The 15,410-nt window shown below is 31.2% G+C and overlaps 1 long non-coding RNA gene across 3 annotated transcripts; it reads left to right on the forward strand.

The window, feature by feature from the left end:
• The first annotated feature begins 754 nt into the window (after positions 1-754).
• Positions 755-14,820, forward strand: LOC134715315 (uncharacterized). 3 transcript variants are annotated; one of them, XR_010106659.1, is made up of 8 exons: positions 755-2,253; positions 3,824-3,913; positions 5,721-5,864; positions 7,289-7,388; positions 11,463-11,577; positions 12,252-12,338; positions 12,823-12,939; positions 14,080-14,820. It is a non-coding gene; the product is annotated as an uncharacterized LOC134715315 (long non-coding RNA). The 3 variants fall into 3 exon arrangements; XR_010106658.1 differs by lacking the exon at positions 755-2,253 and adding an exon at positions 8,357-8,432 and having other exon boundaries at positions 3,425-3,913; XR_010106657.1 differs by lacking the exon at positions 755-2,253 and having other exon boundaries at positions 3,425-3,913.
• The last annotated feature ends 590 nt before the right edge of the window (positions 14,821-15,410 follow it).

The raw sequence follows: 15,410 nt of genomic DNA on the forward strand, positions 1-15,410 counted from the left end.
ACAAGATAGTCAGTCTCAGTACAGTAGAAACTGTCCCTTACAAGATAGTCAGTCTCAGTACAGTAGAAACTGTCCCTTACAAGATAGTCAGTCTCAGTACAGTAGAAACTGTCCCTTACAAGATAGTCAGTCTCAGTACAGTAGAAACTGTCCCTTACAAGATAGTCAGTCTCAGTACAGTAGAAACTGTGCCTTACAAGATAGTCAGTCTCAGTACAGTAGAAACAGTGCCTTACAAGATAGTCAGTCTCAGTGCAGTAGAAACTGTGCCTTACAAGATAGTCAGTCTCAGTACAGTAGAAACTGTGCATTACAAGATAGTCAGTCTCAGTACAGTAGAAACAATGCCTTACAAGATAGTCAGTCTCAGTACAGTAGAAACAGTGCCTTACAAGAGAGTCAGTCTCAGTACAGTAGAAACAGTGTCTTACATGTCAAGATAGTCAGTCTCAGTACAGTAGAAACTGTGCATTACAAGATAGTCAGTCTCAGTACAGTAGAAACTGTGCATTACAAGATAGTCAGTCTCAGTACAGTAGAAACAGTGCATTACAAGATAGTCAGTCTCAGTACAGTAGAAACTGTGTCTTACAAGATAGTCAGTCTCAGTACAGTAGAAACAGTGCCTTACAAGATAGTCAGTCTCAGTACAGTAGAAACTGTGCATTAGAAGATAGTCAGTCTCAGTACAGTAGAAACAGTGCCTTACAAGATAGTCAGTACAGTAGAAACAGTGCATTACAAGATAGTCAGTCTCAGTACAGTAGAAACTGTGCCTTACAAGATAGTCAGTCTCAGTACAGTAGAAACAGTGCCTTACATGTCAAGATAGTCAGTCTCAGTACAGTAGAAACTGTGCCTTACAAGATAGTCAGTCATTGTTATTATTATATCCTGCTTGGTTCTTAAAATATATAATAGAAATACTTGTAAACTGTAAATATAAAAAAAGAAGATGTGGTATGATTGCCAATGAGACAACTATCCACAAAAAGACCAAAATGACACAAACATTAACAACTATAGGTCACTGTACAGCCTTCAACAATGAGCAAAGCCTGTGTTCGAAAATATTTTTGAAACACAATATTGCTTTATGTATAATATTTAATTATCCTATATTTTTCTTTAAGATTTATATAAAATATCATTCATACAATAAAACTATGAAACAAGTTTATTTCTACAAGCTTTGATATATGGGAGATAACTCAATTTATGTGATAATTGTTGATTGATCAAAGTTTTGAAATGTTGTGTTTTCATGTTATATGATTTACTTATTTCTAGAATACATTAATATCATTTAAAAAAATTACAGCAATTTGTATCTTATATACCGGTATGGGATTCACATTTGCATGGTTGCAGTTCCTGTACAGGTTAATTACTTGATCAATGAAGTAAGTTGCTTTTGCATTAGTTCAATTTACACATTGGTATGTTTCTTTCAGATTACAATTGAGGATGAAGATATCTTTTATATAAGGCCATCTGATATAATTAATTTGCAGCTATCAAAAGTTAAAATTGCCGAACAAATGCAATGATATATTTTTATCTGTCCGTCAAACCCTCCATATGTCTTGTAAGGGCATAAAGGGAAATAAGGATAGTCGAAAATATTTTAATGGAGATAATTGAACTATTCTAAGTTTAATATTGCAATATGTGTCAACACTGGACTTGTAAACACAACTCCTCATAAATTGCATGATCGTTATTGATGAAACATTACTTATAATGTTACAATAAGCAATTGAGAATGTGCACAATGGAACATAATTGTGGTTTTAAAATATTTCAAGGGAGATAATTGAATTAACTTAATCTTTATTGCAATATGTTGCAACAGGTCTTAATGTAAGATCATTATATGACAACCCTCTTTAATGGCTTGAATGAAATTGATCAACTTTTTACAGTTGCAGGAAACAATCATGGAATAATTATTATTAACTGTTTAAGTCCCTTTATAACTTTCAAAAGCAATGAATTTGTGTTATCTGACAAATTCTTATAATTTTGTTTGCCGTGTAGCAGTGATCCTTCCCTCCCCCTCCCCCACCACACAATTTTTAAAAATGATATCTTTTGCTTTAACATTTCTGATACAGGTATCCAAAAGAATCAAATTTCATATCACACTAGAACAAAGGGATAAAGCAGGGAAAAGACATCGAGTCTCTTATGGCCAACAACTCAAAAGACAAAGATTATTTGTTGGTGACCATGTGTGCAATGGAGTCAATGGTGAAAGTTGGAAAGTTTATTTTTTATACATTATTTTTATTCTCAAAAGTTCTAATAACCAGCATGCCTTGCAATATTTTGCATATCCTCAGTAATGGCAAGAGTATGAAAAGGATTGAAAAACATAATACAAATATAAATAATGTGAAGCAACTAATATAAGATTCATGATAATATCGTGAAGCAACTAATATAAGATTCATGATAATATCATGAATCTTATATTAGTTGCTTCACATTATTTATATTTGTATTATGTTTTTCAATCCTTTTCATACTCTTGCCATTACTGAGGATATGCAAAATATTGCAAGGCATGCTGGTTATTAGAACTTTTAAATTATAAAATTGACAAAATAACTGAAGAATAGAGAAAATGGCATTAAAAATAAGGGATTCAAAGTAGAGACCAACTCCCCCCCCTTTTTCCCCCTCCAAAGACCTTCTCATCTATGAACCTTGACTCAAAACACCTAAAACTACATGTCCTAAAGTAATAAGGATGAAGACAGATCTTGATTTAGTTTTACTCATGGTCTTATCAGTAGCAATGAGAAAAGGGATAAAATTTGAGTTATCTTTCTTTGTATTCAGAGGTGCTCTTACCGGCGGAGGCTTATACTGTAACACAGTAGAAGTGTATACAAAATGGCGTCGATTTTAAATCAACAAACACACGATGTCTGGTTTCAAAAATTAAACAGATTTCAAGATAAACGATGTTTTCTTGAGAGTTTATTACAGTTCTCATCTTTCAATTAATTATGATTTTGCTGATGAACTACGGAAAATGTTGCAAATTGTGCTTGTATGATGAATTGAATAAAATTGAAAGGCTGTTTGACCAAATTTGTGTTTACAAAATAATGTTGAGGACTGTTACGACCCAATATGTAATCTGATTACATACAACCACTCATTATGACACCTGTTGTGACTGTTGATTAGCGTAGGGTCATTAACTTGTCATAATATGTCCCCAGGTAAAATGATTGATTTTTTAAAAATGATCAGAAAAACTTCAAAATCGGTAAACAATAATTTTTTCGGGTATATTTGTTGAAAATCGGGATTTTGACTAATTTTACGATCCCGATATCGGGATTCGGGTTGAGGGGTAAAAATCGGGATAATACCGCGAAAATCGGGATAGTTGGCAGGTCTGTGATATTGCTCATTATCTTCCAGAATACTTTAATAATCTTTAACATATAATGGCCAAATAAAATCTATCAAAGAATCTTTAACCAGTACTACAAAGATTTTGTAGTCTTGCTTTATGTAAACATGCATTTTATTATACATGTACCCTAAATATTAAGGAGATATACATATTGATGTGTAAGTTTGTTCATCTGTACATTTGTCTGTTCGTCCGTAAAAACATGTTTTTATGCTACATAGCTAAAAATAAAAATGTGAGAAAAAATTCTAGCTATTCTATAAAATTCCACATAGTATAAACAATTTTTAATAACACAGAGTTAAGATTTTTTCTTTATATTTATAAAGTGAAGGGAAAGTGATGTATGATTCCTATTTGTAAAAAGATGTTATTGTTACTTCACAGCTGGGTAAAGGGTTGATGGACAATACAATTGCAGCATAGTTTTGTCACAGTACTAGGCGTGCAGCTAAAGAAAATTGCAGATTTTGTAAGGTGAGAAATATTATACAATGTTCATGATAAATATATAACATCACTGTCAATGCTTTAGACATTACCTAATGATGTTTTTGTACTGCAACTAAACACATTGATAGCTATTCAAATTTTAACACACTCTTTTCAGACTTTTTAGCTCACCTGGCCCGAAGGGCCAAGTGAGCTTATGCCATCACTTGGCGTCCATCGTTGTCCGTCGTCTGTTGTCTATCGTCGTAAACTATTTCAAGAATCTTCTCCTCTGAAACTACTGGGCCAAATACTTCCAAACTTTAACTGAATGTTCCTTAGGGTATCTTGTTTATAAATTGTATCCGAAGTGTTGATCTATCAACAAACACGGTCGCTATTTCTAAAAATAGAACATAGGGGTCAAATGCAGTTTTTGGCTTATAACTCAAAAACCAAAGCATTTAGAGCAAATCTGACACAAGGTTATATTGTTTATCAGGTCAAGATCTATCTGCCCTGAAATTTTCAGATGAATCAGACAACCTGTTGTTGGGTTGCTGCCCCTGAATTGATAATTTTAAGGAAATTTTGCTGTTTTTGGTTATTATCTTGAATATTATTATAGATAGAGATAAACTGTAAACAGCAATAATGTTCAGCAAAGTAAGATCTACAAATAAGTCTATTTGACCAAAATTGTCAATTGACCCCTTAAGGAGTTATTGCCCTTTAAAGACTTTTTTCACAATTTGTTCATCATGTTGACTTACTTTAAAAAAATCTTCTCCTTTGAAACTGCTGTATCAATTTTAGCCAAACTTAGGCTAAATGAGTTTCAGAGTATCTAGTATAAATTTTTTTTTTTTTTTGAATGTCAAGATACATAGCTCCTATGATTAAAATAGAACATAGGAGAATTTTTTTTTTTTTTTTGCTTTTGAAGAAAATAGGACGATCCAAAAAACATTTAGATAAATTGAAAAGCCAAAATAATCATTGATGAGAGATTTAACCAAAAGAATTAAGGTGAGCGATTCAGGCTCTTGAGAGCCTCTTGTTTTCATCTCAATTGAACCCCTAATGGTAAAAAAATTTGGCCCTAATGAAATCAACATTGCACAAAATATTACTTTTTTACTATAATCAGGAAACAACACCACATTCACATGTAGTTCCAGTTAGAAGTATGCCAAAGAAATATTGTGTATTTTTATGTCCCCACTTTAGCGCAGAGGGCATTAAGTTTTATTATTATATCTTACATATATCTTAAACAATTCTATTAGTTGAAACGTTGTTACATGACATGGAATAATTCAGTTGTTTTTCATTCAATTGCAAGGAAAGATAAATAACCCTAAAAATTTCCACCAGCTTGTTTACCGTACACTTGTATGATTTTACACATGATAGCCAAGTTGAAAATTTTTCGTCACATTTTTCTCAGGAACTACAATACAAAGATTTCTGAAATTTGGTTTCAGGATTTAAGTCAGCTATACCGTGTGATGTGTTTTCAGATTCATCACTCGACAACTTCCTGTTTACCGAACACTTGCATATTTTTACACTTTTAATATTATCCACTTGCGGAGGGGGTATCATCAGTGAGCAGTATAGCTCGCAGTTTCACTTGTTATGTCTGTTTTATATTAACATTAGTTTGCTCCAACCTGAGGTATGAAAAAACTTTAATAAATTGGTCTCTTTTAGTATTGTATTGTGTTTTATATCAAACATTTTATAAAGGTGAGACTCTTATAAATTATTTGTTGTTGTTGTTATTGTTGTTAAATGTCATTTCTAAATTGATTGTTTCAAATTTGAGTATAGAGGTATTATTTTTTAGCAAAGGTGAGCCAAGAACAATGGAAACAACAGAGGAAATATTGCAGGAGGTAGATCAGTACCCATCACATTCTACTAACCATTGCATCAAAAGAAAGAAAAAGGCTGATGAGCTAAATAAAGCTGAGTTGTGGGATCCTCAAAGGTAAATAAACATGTACAGGGTAAATCTGAAATTCTAACATGACGTCCTTCAAACGCTTTGAGTACACACCCGTGGTAAAATATGAATATATTGCTTTGGCTGTTCCGACCGTACTCCCACGTCATATGTTTTTTTCTGAATGAAGTACCCGACGTCATAGAATGATGACATTATAATTTAAGCAATTTACGGGAAAATACATGCTTCTGATACCGAAAATCATCACAACAAGGAAACGTAAACAAACCGTCGATGCTAAATGTGGTATAAGCCCATTTTTTTATACATAGAAGATATATAAGTAAATAATCATTAAAATTCATCCAAATCTATTTAAATAAGTTTTGTGAATAGTTTGAGCATGTCACTTATTCTGTTTGTTCCGTTCTTTTACGCCAATCTAAAAGTGCGTTAATTAATGGGAACGGCAAATAATGGCCTCCACCTAGAGCGCTTCGATCCAAAAAATAGCCGTATTTGTCCTATTAGAATCGAAATAATTCATGGGGGCTTGAATATATCTAGATTTTACCACGGGTTGTCCCTTTATGCCGATATTTTACCCCTCGCTATCGCTCAGGGTAAAATATTTGTCATAAAGGGCCAACCCGTGGTAAAATAACGATATATTCAAGCCCCCATGAATTATTTCTTAAATAACATATGAAAGAGTTGTTACTAAACAGTACAAATTATATAGTTTAGTGGTGAAATGCTTGGGGAGCAAGTATACAAGTATAAAAAAGAAGATGTGGTATGATTGCCAATGAGACAACTACCCACAAAAGACCAAAATGACACAAACATTTCCCATCAAATCACATGCAATGCAGTTCATTCAGCAAAAAGGCAAACATTAAAGTAAAGCAACCAACCACCAATCAATCAAATACAATATTGTTACCTCCATTCTAATGAATCTTAAAGAAAACAATGTAAAATCATACCTTTAAAATCTGTAATATGTTTTTGTGCTTGTTTTTTAGACAATGAATGATTGGGAACATATGTTGCATTATAATATTTATTATATTGTATATATGTATTGTGGCTCTCCTTATGGTCTAATCGTGATGCAGGATTGCCTATTTTTTTATAAGCGTGACATGTGAAAGTAAAATTATTGTGCCGGGAAAATGGTAAATGAAGTCTAGCGGGACAAGGGAAATGACAAAAAATCAGAATTGCTTCAGTATTATCTATATAGCGGGATACAGGAGTCTGACTAAACAGTAAGCCGGATCTGGGATCAGAACCTCCCAATGAGACCCCCTGTATTATACAGTAGTGTATTAATTTTAAACCAATATAACAATGAAACACAAGATATAAAACATTCATTTGGAATAAAGTTATGCCATAATGTTTTGAAATTAGCTTATAACTCTTTTTTTATTATGTCTGAATTTGTTTTTATTTGAAAGGGATCTACCACCAGATTTACTGCACTGCTGATATTTGGGTGAGATATATGTTTTGATATTGCTATCCTCCATGCTCAGTTCCTCCACAGATTTACAGAAGGTATTTAATATACTAGTAATCATTTATTAAGTGATTTAAATAATTGACTTTTTATGTCCCAATAATTGGTTTTGATTTTGATTGAGTTTAGAAGTTAAAAAAGAAAGAATAAAACTAAAAAATAAGCAGGTCAAAATAAAATATTACACCCCCAATAAATCAAATGATAGCTTTTTATAGTAACAGACAGTCTATCTACCAAGATATGAGACTTTTATGAATTTTGGACATATTTTTGATTTATATTTATATTTTTTTGTAAAAGGCATGTGTATTTAAGAAAATAATATTGACAAATTATTTTAGGTGGTAACTAATTTTTAACACAACAGGGAGATAACTCAGTATAATTATCTAAAAGTTCTTATCTGACAGCTGTAGTATTAAGGAAATATTAAGGTTCTCAATGGTAAAAATTAGTGTTTGTCAAACTGCTACATATCCTATGATTTTTTTTCAAGAAAGTGATTTTGATTTTAATATAGTTTTTTTGAGATTTTTACCAAGGGGTTGAAGTAAATATTTTGCCAAATTGTATGAAAATAATGAGCGAGACAAATTAATTTCAGTCAAGGTGTTCAGTACATGTACTACCTTAAAAAATGTTTCTTGACTGCATGCAACTTTACAATTTAAAGTTATATAATTTACTATTTTGAAGTATTAAGTTTTACCTTTTTTTCAAATTACTCATTATATAAAAAACAAAAATCCTTCTTTTTATAGAAGAAATGTTGTTTAAAATCATTTCCAAAGTGATATGGAGCCGGTTCTTATGATAAGTTACTCTAATTTCACTGAACATAAACAATTAAAAATGTGATAGATAAAAGCAGAACAGACTCAGGATAAAGTTTAAGGTCAAGGTTACTTCTGAATGGTAATGGGTCATCAGTGTACTGTGGACATATTTTCTTGTTGTTGTTTTTTTTCGATTTATAATCATGATATGTTTTAATGTTTGTCAGGTTCAGCTTGCTCCATTTTTAGTGAAAAGGGGCTGGATATGAGCAGGTAGTACAACTTTAGTGTATGCTAGCAGAGGTAATACAAATACTTTTCCCCCCCAAAAAAACACATGAAAAAAAATATCATTTAGGGGTCATCCATATTTGTCAACAATTTTCAAAAGTACACAAAACATACACTTTTTCAGACCCCCCACCCTCCCTAAAAAAGGGTACTGTCAACCATTTTTAGATATCAAGACAAGAATCAATCATTCTTAATAAAAACTAGAACACACCCGTGATATCGCGGGTCCGTGACTGAATTAAAGTATATAACTATGCGCAAGCCTTGTTTTAGTATTAGTATTGTCATCTGATAAAGTCATGCCGATTAAAAGATACACAGTTTTCTCTGCTTTCAAATCTTTCTGTTTGAACCCGTCGAACTGGAACTTATCAATTATTGGTAATATTAATTATTTAGAAAACAAAAGGTCCTCGAATGGAGTATTTTTTAGTCAACAGCATTGTCCTATATTAGTTATCATTTGAAATAAAGTTGAATTCTTTGATTCGCTGTTTTACGTCATGCCCGCTAACAAATTGAAAACTGTACCTATACGCCATATTTTTAGTCCAGATTTATAGTATTAATATTGTTATCTTAGAAAGTCTTACTGATTAAAATACTGCAATAGGTAACAATTTGACAATTTAGTAGTGTCAACCCTGTGATTATGACCCGTGTATATAGCATATTAATCCTGAATACAGCGTGTGTTGGTGCACCTGTCAGATGAGGAACGTACAGATAAGGTAACCATAGAATAGGTAACAGGTGAATATACTATTGGTATCGGTATCGGACTCGACCCGGAACTTCTTATTATTGGCAATATTAATTACCTGGAAAACAAAAGGGCCCGGAGTGGTGTAATTTTTAATCTACACCTTTGTACTATATTAGTTATATATAAAGTTGAATAATTCTTTGATTCGTCGTTTTTACGTGATGACGGCTGACAAATTGGACCTCATATTTTTAGAATTATAGATAAGGCCACAGTTTTTTAATTTGTTGGTTTACGGATTTTCCCCATGAAAAAGTCGGGTCGGTCGGTCGGGAAAAAAAAATCAAAGAAATCTTTCAAGACAGAAAAAAAAATGCAAAATAAATAAACATTTTACCTTTCTAAGAAATTGTTTTTTATGCTATATTGTCATCATTTCAAATTTTAGTTTGATGAAATATTCTTGCTCAGCTGTCATAATAATTAAAAACATTGTCTAATGATTTGCCGTAACAAAGGGGGGGGGGGGGGGTTGTTCACAGACAAAGACGAAATTAAATCGTCTTTTCACAAACAAGAAAAACAAATTCGCGTAGCTCTTAATCAATTCCAGAAAACTTGGTGAGTAATTATCTTCAAAAACGAAAACTGATAAAGAAAAAAATGTGAAAAACGTCTTACGAAAATAAGTTTCAACACACGTGTCAAAAACGTAATAGACTTGTCCACGGAAAAAACGAGAATATCGTGTTAATCTAGTGTCATGATTTTCTGTTTTTAATCCAAATGGACGATATTTTTTTTTATTATCCATGAAACAAGAAAATTCTAAATGACTTGTTTATATTCAGAACTTTTACTTCCAAGGTGCTTTCCACCTGTCCACATTTGGACAAGTCTATTTCTATGAGATTATGCATCTTACAGACTGATGACAAATAAGGGAAACGAACTTATTGTGTAATAGGGTTTAAACACAGATTTCGTTCCTCAAAACTATTTGCGTAAACGACATTTCAAGGTCAGTTATAATTGATTTGTCTATTTTTAGAAACATAAGTTTACATGTTAACATATGTTTACATATAATTAAGGATGTTTTCTCCTCTCTTTTTTGAGTTTTTACCAGATTTTCGGAATCCTCTGGTTTTATCCATGTATTGTTATTAAAAAAAAACTTGCCCACAAACCCCTACTTTTCTTTTCATAATTTTATTACATATAGTTTAAAAAGCCATATTTCAAAATTTTATAAAACTCTTGTTATTTGTTCATTGTTTTTGAAACAAATAAGGTGCCAATGTTATATGTATGAAAAATGTAGAGAGAATTATTTCCCGCCGAATTTTCAATGACTTATCACTCGGAAACGAGCACACGGACCCTCCATTTTTTTCGACTTTTTTAGTTTCTTTACTTATTTACTATCAATTCGTTACAGTCTTTTAAAAAGCTTGTTATTTTTTAACAGAGAAGCGAACATCCTTAAACAGAACCTATATCTTAACTAAATTGTTAATAGTGATATGGTTTAAGGTAGATTAATGGAATACCGTCATCTTGGATTGTACAACTGCAGTACACAATTTGTCTAGATCTTTGCGAAAATCTGAAAATTTGGAAACAGATTGGGATTTCTTAAAGCATATTATACAATCATTCTACTCTTATTCTATGTCAAAATTATATCTCACAAATTTCTGTTTATGACCAAAAATGTGGGGTTTTTCATGAACATTCTAAGCAAATCTGGGCAGTTTTGTATGACCTGTAGCTTGAAAAATAGCACTGTGATCCATACTTTTTATCATATTTTTGGAAAAAACATAGAAAAATCTTTATTTTGGCAAAGTATTAAAAAACTTTTTCTCAGAAAATATATAAACCTCTGATCTATCTTGAGTTATACCTAAAATTGACACTGTTCTCTTAGATTAGAAATGTAAGAAAAGTAACTTTTATCAAATGTTCCGTACGATATAAGGTAAATTTTTTTGCCCCATAACACCTATTTATCTTTTAATATAAGACTTTAAAATAGCTCATAAAAGGTCATTTGACAAAATTTAAGCAGATTCTTGATTTTCTTTCTTTTGATATGAGACCTAAATAATACCAATCCAAATATAAGGTAAAAGTCAGAGTCAGCCTTTTCCCCACCATATTTTATAAATAAAATATCTTGAAAAGGAGCTCCATGACCTATCAATATCTTTATAGCTGATTTTGATCCTTAACTAATACTCTTCTAGCTTAAATTATCAATTTTTATATTAAATTTCTTGATGTATTTAATTACCTTAGATCACCCTTTATTTTATGTATATTTTCAGAATTGTACACCTTCCTTTGTTAATTAGAACTTACTAATAGAAGACAATTCAAAAAGTCAGAACTTGCACACCTAGAAGACATTCAAATTATGTTTAACCAAAAGGTATTTGACAGGTAAGTTCGCATGAAATTATTTCTGGACTCTTTTTCTGAGTTTGTATATGTACAATATGCTTTTATTAGTCTTTTACACCTCTTTTTAGAGGTTCATTAATTGTTGAATTGAATGGGGACAAAAAAAGCGGTATACTGTGGATTCTTTTATTTTCGTGGGTACCAATTTTCGTGGATTGATAAAAATTAACATGTTCGTGGATATTTAATTTCGTGGTTTTGACAAAATCTGCATACAAGCCTTAGAAAATTCGATGTTTGTTGAACATTTAATTTAGTGGTTCACCTGTTCCCACGAAATCCACGAAAATTGGTATCCAACGAATAATAATGAATCCACAGTATGCTCCAAAATGTTGAGATGAGACACTATTATTGACAAATTTAGAGTCAAGGGGAGATAACTCTAAATAGAATGACTTTTCAAAAGATTCAATTTTAATATAAAGTGATGACATTTGTCTTTTCATTTATTACATAGTTTACTCATTGGTTTAGACTATTATGAAAGTATTGTATATTTGGTACTTATAATTGTAGTGAATGCAAATTTTAGTGAACCATAAATATTTGCAGGTGTGGTCTTTATTGACATGATTACTATTGAATTGAATTTCAGATTTTTATCAGTAATATAGTTATTTCAAAACTAATACATGAAATATTATTTGCAGAGTTAATTCAGCAAGACGAACAATGGAGGAAATACATAGAAGAATTCAGAGTTTTTGTGTGTGGAAACCAAATTGAAAATAATGATGGTATGATATCGTGTTAATATGTTAGAAATTGATATATAAATATTGGATACAGTATTTATTTGCACCTTTAATATATTTATTATATTATATATTTTTATAATAGTAATCAGCAAGAGGTTTATATGATGCTGAATCAGTCAATGGCAATTTAGATCTTAATTGAGACACTATGTATGTTTATTCTTTATATTATTTCTGTTTTGCGTGTTGGTTAGGTTTTTGTTGGTGGGAAAGCTTTATAAGTGCTTGGAGAAAACAACATACTTTTAAAAGGAAGATGGCAATAAAAGCATCTGACTTTTATCAACAAACTTGTTTTGTGGGTTTGCTTTACAAATCTTTTATTCAATTTTAAGAATTTTATGATAAATATATATATAAAAAGAATTAAATAATTTTGTTCAAATTATATACCTTTATTTGTCACCTTCTGATGGTTTCGTTTAACGATAAATGTTGAACAGTTGTTATTATTACATTTTAGGTCATAGATCTGTAAAACGAAGCCCTGATGGAAAAAAATTTAAAAATCCAGAGGCAGAACAAAAATGGTGAAAAATTAAGAATAGGAGATGTAGTTTATTACATCCATAATGATCAAGTAAGTATTCACTGAAAACAGTTATGGGTTATAACTTTTTTATAAAAAAAATAAAATGAAATAATCAGTTTGATTGTTTAGATGTATATTAAATGAAAAGACTATTTAGCAGTCAGCATACTATATATAGAAAACTAAAGGCTGCAGAGTCAATCCCAAACAACAACAAAAATGAGGTGATTTCTGATGCTCCAGATGGGTAATCAAATACTGCTCCTATTTTGGCAACTGTCTTTTTGCTCATCATTTGTACTAGTATTGTAATGGTATTTGTATGGTTTGATGGTTTCAATTGATGATAAGAGCATTAAGTTTAATAAATAAGAAAACATTTTAAGTGTTTGCTTTGCACAAGATAGATAAATTTATGAACAGAAAGAAATCATGTCTTCGTCTAAAACAATCTTTTGTCTTAGATTAATATTTTCAAAAATGAAGAATTGTACAGGGATAAGTACATAATATAGATTTATGGTTTTTTTTACAGGTCAAATTTGGTGAAATAATAAATATTTCTACTATACTGATCCGGGGGTAGGACGGGTCCTGATCCCAAATCGTGGGCTTAAAAACACGAAATCCCAAGGTCCTGAATTTTAATAAGTATAAATCACAGCATCTCGTAATTCGAAAAAAATATTCCCAGATCATGAAAGGCTCAATTCTGGAATCCCGAGCTTGAAAACACCCAATTCCAGGGTCCCAATAAAGGTCCTACCCCCCTCACTGATAGACATTTTAAGAATGGTCAAATTAGAAGATGAAGATAGAGTTTTCAAATGTTATAAATTAAGTACTAAATATATGATGAATTATCTCTTTTAATTGACGATGTGCATGGTATATTGTGTATGTTGTGCATGATTGTGGTTGTAGCTGATGTTGAGTTATAATGGCAAGGAATGATAGAAAAATTTCAAAAGTTTACCATCCTGTTGTTTTAATTAATAAGTTTAAAATGAATTTCAACCATAAACTGTGATTTTTGTTTCTTTTTCTTCTGTTGTATAGCTTATTTTTGATTGATAGAGAGCATGAATTGTTTTCCAATAATAACTATCAAAAATATTCATGTTCTGTTTGTATTTTTTCCATAATTTTCTCAAATTTTAATTGTGTTCATTTCTTTCTTTTTATGAGATCTCAACCCTTGATGGAACTTTACAACAACATAAGAAGCCAAGATCAACGATACTTGGAACTACATCATCATGTTTAATAAGTAAACATGTACTGTCAGACTCCATATTAGAACCAATCCACACTTTGTGTCTTCATGTATCTCCAATGTGTTGTCAGAATCCAGACACTTAATGAGCAAAAGATAAATTATAATTTGGAACTGTATGCTTTAGTGCTGGCAAAATCCATTACAAAATTACAAAAGGACATACTTTACCTACCTGTCCCAATGATGTCTACTTTACCTACCTGTCCCAATGATGAGACCTACTTTACCTACCTGTCCCAATGATGAGACCTACTTTACCTACCTGTCCCAATGATGTCTACTTTACCTACCTGTCCCAATGATGAGACCTACTTTACCTACCTGCTCCAATGATGAGACCTACTTTACCTACCTGTCCCAATGATGAGACCTACTTTACCTACCTGTCCCAATGATGAGACCTACTTTACCTACCTGTCCCAATGATGAGACCTACTTTACCTACCTGTCCCAATGATGAATACAGACTATTGATTCTTGTAAAAAAGAACACTGAAGAAAATATTGATATAAAAGTATTGAGAATATAAAACTGATCAGCTAAGGATTGTACATGTACTTGATGTATACATGTCAACAATTACTTGTATATTAAAATTAACAACATTAATAAATGTCTTATAAATTTGATCTTATTATAATAGACATATGAGGAATAAAAATAAAGAATGTTTCAAATAATTTTAAATGAACTGTTTTAATTTAATTATTGTGCTGCCTGTAGTGAAGTTTTCTGCAAACAAGATTCATGATATATGCAAACTGCAATATATGCAGTTGTCTTTAATACAGAAGGTAGCTAATGAGATTTGTTCATTTTGGAAATCACAATACCAAGTGGCTGTTCTGGTATATGCACATGCCTTTGCATCATCTTTTATCTCTGACCTAAATGACCATAATTTACATCATTTGGCATTTGTTGTCCATCCATATGCTATTCAGTTTCTATTTCAAAGTTATACTTTCTGGATATATAAGGAGAAATAAAATATAGTTTTGTTCAATGAGACAGCAACCAAACAAAAATTATATACATGTATTGTCTGGAAAAACTTGTCTTACTAATTGATAACCTTTTACCTATGGTAAATTCTTAAATTATTGTGTGCATTAATGATTGCAATTTTCAAGAATCTACTAAATTTTTAGTTTAATTATTAGGATAATAAAAAATTCTGCATTAAGGGGGCTCGCGGGTCTAAATCATTTATATAGGATTTCTCTATATTTTTCTATA

The sequence above is a fragment of the Mytilus trossulus genome, chromosome 4 (genome assembly GCF_036588685.1).
Source record: "Mytilus trossulus isolate FHL-02 chromosome 4, PNRI_Mtr1.1.1.hap1, whole genome shotgun sequence".
Classification (NCBI taxonomy): Eukaryota; Metazoa; Mollusca; class Bivalvia; order Mytilida; family Mytilidae; genus Mytilus; species Mytilus trossulus.